General features: G+C 38.4%; 1 protein-coding gene and 1 long non-coding RNA gene across 2 annotated transcripts in view; one reads left to right on the forward strand and one right to left on the reverse strand.

The window, feature by feature from the left end:
• AP4E1 (adaptor related protein complex 4 epsilon 1 subunit) overlaps positions 1-3,460 on the reverse strand; it is a 67,345-nt gene extending 63,885 nt beyond the window's left edge. The window contains exon 1 of the mRNA XM_006756001.2: positions 3,361-3,460. The gene's annotated coding sequence lies outside the window, so the exon portion shown is untranslated. The remainder of the gene's footprint in view (positions 1-3,360) is intronic.
• Positions 3,366-6,612, forward strand: part of LOC107181862 — a 20,275-nt gene continuing 17,028 nt past the window's right edge. The window contains exon 1 of the long non-coding RNA XR_001512577.1: positions 3,366-3,440. This is a non-coding gene — a long non-coding RNA (uncharacterized LOC107181862). The remainder of the gene's footprint in view (positions 3,441-6,612) is intronic.

A 6,612-nucleotide genomic window follows, 5' to 3' on the forward strand; every position in this document is an offset into this window, starting at 1 on the left:
TAATTACCAACAGTATTCATTTTAGTAAAATAATTTCAATATTTTGTTAGTCGCAATACTATAAAATAAATCAACTGTAGCTATTTATAATTCTAGATGACTCTCATGTAAAATTTGGTCATAATGTGAGACACATGATTGATCCTCAGACAAAATATTGCCCATAGTAATGTGATTTGGCTTCTAGAATGCAGCACACTATTTTAATATATTTTATCAACTGAAAACATTCATAAAATTCCCACAAGTTGGTAGTAATTTCTTTTTTTTTAAATATATTTTATTGATTTTTTCACAGAGAGGAAGGGAGAAGGATAGAGAGTTAGAAACATCGATGAGAGAGAGAGACATCCATCAGCTGCCTCCTGCACACTCCTCACTGGGGATGTGCCGGCAACCAAGGTACATGCCCTTGACTGGAATTGAACCCGGGACCCTTGAGTCCACAGCCCGATGCTCTATCCACTGAGCCAAACTGGTTAGGGCGGTAGTAATTTCTTTAATAAAATATTTTTCACATTTAAAAACAAAATTGCACCCTAGCCAGTTTGGCTCAGTGGATAACATCGGCCTGCGGACCGAAGGGTCCTGGGTTCGATTCCAGTCAAGGGTACAATTGCAAGCTCCTCCCCAACCCAGGCCCTGGTCAGGGCTCGTGCAGGAGGCAGCCAATTAATATATTTCTCTCACATCAATATTTCTATCTGTTTTTCCCCTCTCCCTACCACTCTCTCTAAAAAAAAATAAAGAAAAGAAAAATATCCTCAGGTGAGGATTAAAAAAACAACACAAAAATAATAAATAATTGCATGTGAACTTTCTTCAGAATTATTATGCTGTATATAACATCCAACAGTTAGCTTTATAGGCATTCTTTTTCCAAAACTCTCACAATTATTATGAACTACAGGAAATGATTTCATTAATGGTAGAGCCATTCCAATCTTTAATCTTTTAACTGGGTCTTTCAATATTTACAACACAAGCGAATAAGTTGTGTTAGAAGATTCTATTAATATATTTGCATTTTTAAGTATTTGCATCACTGAGTATTCATTCTAAATACTTATAGCATGTTTAATCAGAAATAAAAATAAAATGTGTTTCAAAATAAAAAAAACTCAGACTTCTAATATTTAAAAACTAAAGTTAGTATACTATAGGATTACTGAATCACAAATCCTTAGGGAACAAAATATTTTATGATTTTTCTAAAATTAAATCTTTATTGTTAAAGAGATTACATGTCCCCTTTTTCCCCTCATTGACCCCTTCTAGCCCGCCCCATCCCCCTTCACCAGACACTATTGTCTGTGTCCATGGGTTATGCATATATGCATACAAGTTCTTAGGTTGATCTCTTCCCACCCACCCACCACTATCTTCCCTCTGAGATTCCAGAAACAATAAAATATTTTAATGTAAGCATAATAATGTTTAATATTTCATTATTATGTATGTATATATGTAAAGAGTTTAAAAAGAAACCATAGGAAAATCTTAGGGGAATAAGGTTTAATTCAGGTCGCTTGTATTTAAAGTAATATAAGTTAATTCATTACCACATTAAGACTACAAATACTAAAAACACAAGCTTATAAGATACTGGAAGACCCTCTTCAATGGGCTTCTATATAAATTAGGAGTGAAAGTGTTCACTTAAGCCATTAAGTATCAACCTTGGTTTTATAACATTTATCTCAAAGTTTTTCAAAAGTCATTATGTACTTAAATTTATATTATAGACATTGCTATTCTCTTAGTTTTAGAGAAGAAGGTATATCCCCCATTGCAGGAATTCTCTTTACAGCTGTCCAACAAACTCACCCAACCGCTTCATGACCACCTCAGGGACAGACTACCCTGTAAAGCATGTCCATAGTTGGATGGCCATAATTATAACATCTCCCTTCCTAACTTCTACCTATTTATCTTAGTTCTGCCCTCACCAGGTTTATGCCTGGTAGCAAGAAAAATTATATTTATTGATGCCAATTATAGAAAATGGAAATCTAACATAGTAAAAAAGTGGGAAACCATTTCTGCTTAACATTCCTATCAAGTACTATGAAACATGATATTATAGGCACACAGACTTATGTACACACACAAACATATATACATAGATACATCAAATCAGTTATGTTTTGAGTCTCCTTTGTCCACATATTTTGATCATAAAAGGAAATATATACATTCTCTCAGACTTTACAAGTGCTATTCATGTACAGGCATGTACTCATGCAAAATAATCACCCAATATTTTTATCAGAGGAAGAGGGAGAACATTCCCATTGACTCACATACAAAAAGCACTCACTAAGACTGTTGAATAAATATTGCTTGGGAAAATCTAATTTATGTGAAACCATATTAAAATTAGCAAAGAAAAAAACCCACATAGATCTTAATTTAACAATGTAGGAACAGTCCTATAGCGACCTGCATAAAGTAGCCACTCATTAAAAAGTTTATGTGCCCTGGCTGGTCTAGCTCAGTGGTTGGAGTATAGGCCCACAGACCAAAGGATCTCAGGTTCAATCCCTGGTTAAGAGCACATATTTGGGTTGCAGGTTCGATCCCCAGCCCCTGGTCAGGATACATGCAGGAGACAAACAATCAGTGTGTCTCTCTCACATTGATGTTTCTCTCTCGCCTTCTCTCTCTCTCTCTCCCACCTCCCCCTCTCTCTCCCTCTTTCACTCTCTCTATCAATGGGATCTCTTCTTCCCTCCCTCCCACTTTCTCTAAAAAAAATAAATTAAAATAAAATAATGGAAAAAATATCCTCGAGTGAGGATTAACAAAAAAAGTTGATGAAATTAATGCTGTTTGAAAAATCTAACTATGTAGAACCAAGTTTAAAAACAACTGGATTGTGATTTAGCTGCTAGGCAATATACTTAGTTTTATAGCAAAAAAAAAACCACATTTTTTTTATCTTGTCAGTCAGTCAACCTATACTCCAAGATATATAAACCTATACTCTAAGATATATAACAGTAAAATAAGATCTACAATGTGTCAATTTGGATCTGAAAATATTAATTTATATGATATATATTCACCTTTTTCCAGAGCACAATATTAAAACAGTAAGATCAGCACTAGGGTTCCAGGAGTATTGCCACAGTTATGTAATTATCATCACATTGGCACTAAAATAACTTAGTCAAGCAAATCTTGCTCCATGCAGTCAGTCAATAATAAAAGGCTAAAGTTAACATCTGACTTGCTACCATCCATAACCGATTGTGATAAATTAGATTTTAGGAAGTGATCAATTAGATGTGACTACGGAGTCCACAGTGGACCAGATTTCAAATTCCAAATGTGCTGACGCTGACTATGCAAACTTACCAGTGTTGTTGTAGGAGCAGAAACAGCTGCTTTCAGATTACTTAGTTCCTGCTGGATTAGTTTCTCTTCCTCCTGAAAAAGTGAGCATATTGTTTAAATGCATGAACTGCCTTTTTAAACTATACAGTATTTTTAAAACTTTTTATTTTTTTTAATATGTTTTTATTGATTTCAGACAAAGGGATAGAGAGAAAAACATTAATCAGCTGCCTCCTGCAGGCCCCCTACTGGGATTGAGCCTGAAACTCGGGCATGTGCCCTGACTAGGAATTGAACTGGCAACCTCTTGGTGCATGGGTCAATGCTCAACCACTGAGCAACATTGGCTGGGCTGTAACAGTATTTTTAAAGGGAAAATATAATTTACAATATTTTCAATAAAAATAAACATTATTTTAAAGGAGGGTTATAAAAATTATGTGATTAAGATTTGCTTAAAGGCATTTATCCAATCCTCAGACTCTCATTCTTGGAAAGAATATATATTTCCAGTCTAACCCATCTTCCTCTTTCTTCACTCAGTTACTGACCCCTTAAAGACAGTTTAGTAGAAAAAAAATTTTTTCTTTTAATAAACAGTGAGAAAAAGAAAAGAAATTCTTCATGTAGTGGCCAACAAAAAGGTTCTCACACCTTTCCCTTAAAATTAAAAAGCCTTCATGGAACAGAGAAACAGGGTAAGGCAGAAACAAAATCAGTCTATTTCCCTTACACTATATTCTTCTTCTCTATCTTTTTCTCTTTATTTCTCACCTTTCCCTATAAATATATCAATGTGGCCACTTCCACTCTCTACATTGTATTTTACCTTCTTAAAGGCACTTGAAAACTGGCCCCATATTTGGCTAATATAATGCTATCTTTAAATTACACATTGAATTAACAGGTGTCCATTTGGTGGCTAACCAAGAACTACTGGTAAAGCACTACCACATATAGATACCTTACATATAGTTTCAAACCTCAATTTGGGACCAAATTTTTTTTTTAATTTATTTTTTATTTGTTTTTATTGATTTCAGAGAGGAAGGGAGAGGGAGCGAGAGACAGAAACATCAATGATGAAAAAGAATCACTGATCGGCTGCCTTCTGCACATCCCCTACTGAGGACTGAGCCCACAACCCAGGCATGTGCCCTTGGCCGGAATCGAACCTGGGACCCTTCACTCCACAGGCCGACACTCTATCCACAGAGCCAAACCAGCCAGGGCACCAAATTTCTTTTTATTATTTCATTCAGCATCTTATAAAAGTTAGCAAACGCCGAACCGGTTTGGCTCAGTGGATAGAGCGTCGGCCTGTGAACTCAAGGGTCCCAGGTTCGATTCCGGTCAAGGGCATGTACCTTGGTTGTGGGCACATCCCCACTGCGGGGCGTGCAGAAGGCAGCCGATCGATGTTTCTCTCTCATCGATGTTTCTGACTTTCTGTCCCTCTCCCTTCTTCTCTGTAAAAAATCAATAAAATATATTTTAAGAAAAAAAAAGTTAGCAAAGGACAAAACGTTAAGACAATATTAAGTCCACAAATAATGAATTCTGAATGTGAAGCAGACCCTCCCCAGTACAGCAGCATCTTATCTCAGTTTTAAAAGAACTTTTTCAACACCCAGAGCACTCTGCAGAAAAGCCTTCCCTCGCTGCCTTTCTGGCTCTCCTGGTCCTTACATCAGTGTCTACGCTTCCACTCGTCCAAGCCCAAGATGAACAACCCATTCCCTGGGAAGAGAAAGTGTGTTTTTCTGTTTCCTCCGTGTCTCCCACATAACCTCTTCCATAAATACAACTGAACAAATTATGACACAGTAACGTGATTTTGTAAAGATACAAGATCCCTGAAGCTTTGAATGAGTACCTTGCACAACCTGTGCAACTACCCAAAGTTGTGGGAACGTAATCACTTGCAAAATAACTGCTCATCTTCAAAGCCCATCTGAGGCAGTGACTCACGCAGCAAATTGTACATGTTGGGAGAATTATGCTTTTTTCTTTGCCCTACCCATTTGTCTAACTCAGTGGTGGGCAAACTGCGGCCCGCAAGCCACAGGCGGCTCTTTGGCCCCTTGAGTGTGGCTCTACCACAAAATATCACGTGCGGGCGCGCACTACAGAGCGATTGAAACTTCGTGGCCCATGCGCAGAAGTCGGTTTTCCGCCTGGGCGAGTCTATTTTGAAGAAGTGGTGTTAGAAGAAGTGGGGGGTGTCGGTTGGTTGGGCAATGGGAGACATGGCGCAGGCGGGCTGCGGGATACCAAGTGGAGGGCGGTGGAGCAGGATTCATGCAGGAGTTGAGTGAGCCAGCCAGTCAGCAGTCTCCTTGTGCAGTGGTTAGTACTAGTCGCGTCCACAAATTGTGCGCGGGTGACAAAAGTACCTACTCGAAGCATAAAGTTATCTGTATTTTTCCAACCAGCTGCAAATCCTACAGGTATTTTTGTCATCAATTCTTTTTTGCAAAGGCCGGCTTAGGAGTACCCTAATTATTAATAACAATGTTCCTACCTATATAGTTTAAGTTTAAAAATTTGGCTCTCAAAAGAAATGTCAATCGTTGTACTGTTGATATTTGGCTCTGATGACTAACGAGCTTGCCGACCACTGGTCTAACTACACACCTCAAGCTCCCCCAAGATACTCGACTGCGGGTTGCGATGGCAGGGTCTGCTCCCGCGGGTGGCATCCGCACAGGGAGAGCTGGGGGAGAGAAGGAACCGAGGTGGGGAGGAGGGAGAAACTTCGCGGGCGGTGCGTGCTGACACCTGTTCCTCGCGCTGGCATTCTCACGCCGTGATGTCTCCCCCAGCCTCCCAACAACCTATGGAACATGCATGGTCTCTTCCGCCCAGGTAACACCTGCAGGCTGAGGAACCAGTTTCCATAGTTTTGGAATATTATCAGCCATTACCTCTTCTAATAGTGCCTCTCCCATTCTTTTAATCCTTCCATGCTGAACCTTCTCATCATCTTCATATTTTCTATTTTTTGTCTCTTGGTACTCTATTCTAATTTTTTCAGATCTATCTTCCAGTCCACTAAATCCTTCTTTGGCTATGTCTAATCTGCTCTTTAACCTGTTCATGGTCTTTATTTCAAAGGCTATTCTTCATCTCTAACTTTATTTCATCTTAAGTCATTTGAAAATACGTTTAAGGCATATTACCTGAATTCTATTACCTGAAGATCTTATGATTTGAATTTTGTTTCTGTTGATGCTTTTTCATGATGACTCATTTCTGTGTTTGGCACCTTGG

This window comes from Myotis davidii, unplaced genomic scaffold, assembly GCF_000327345.1.
Source record: "Myotis davidii unplaced genomic scaffold, ASM32734v1 scaffold132, whole genome shotgun sequence".
NCBI classification, from domain to species: Eukaryota; Metazoa; Chordata; class Mammalia; order Chiroptera; family Vespertilionidae; genus Myotis; species Myotis davidii.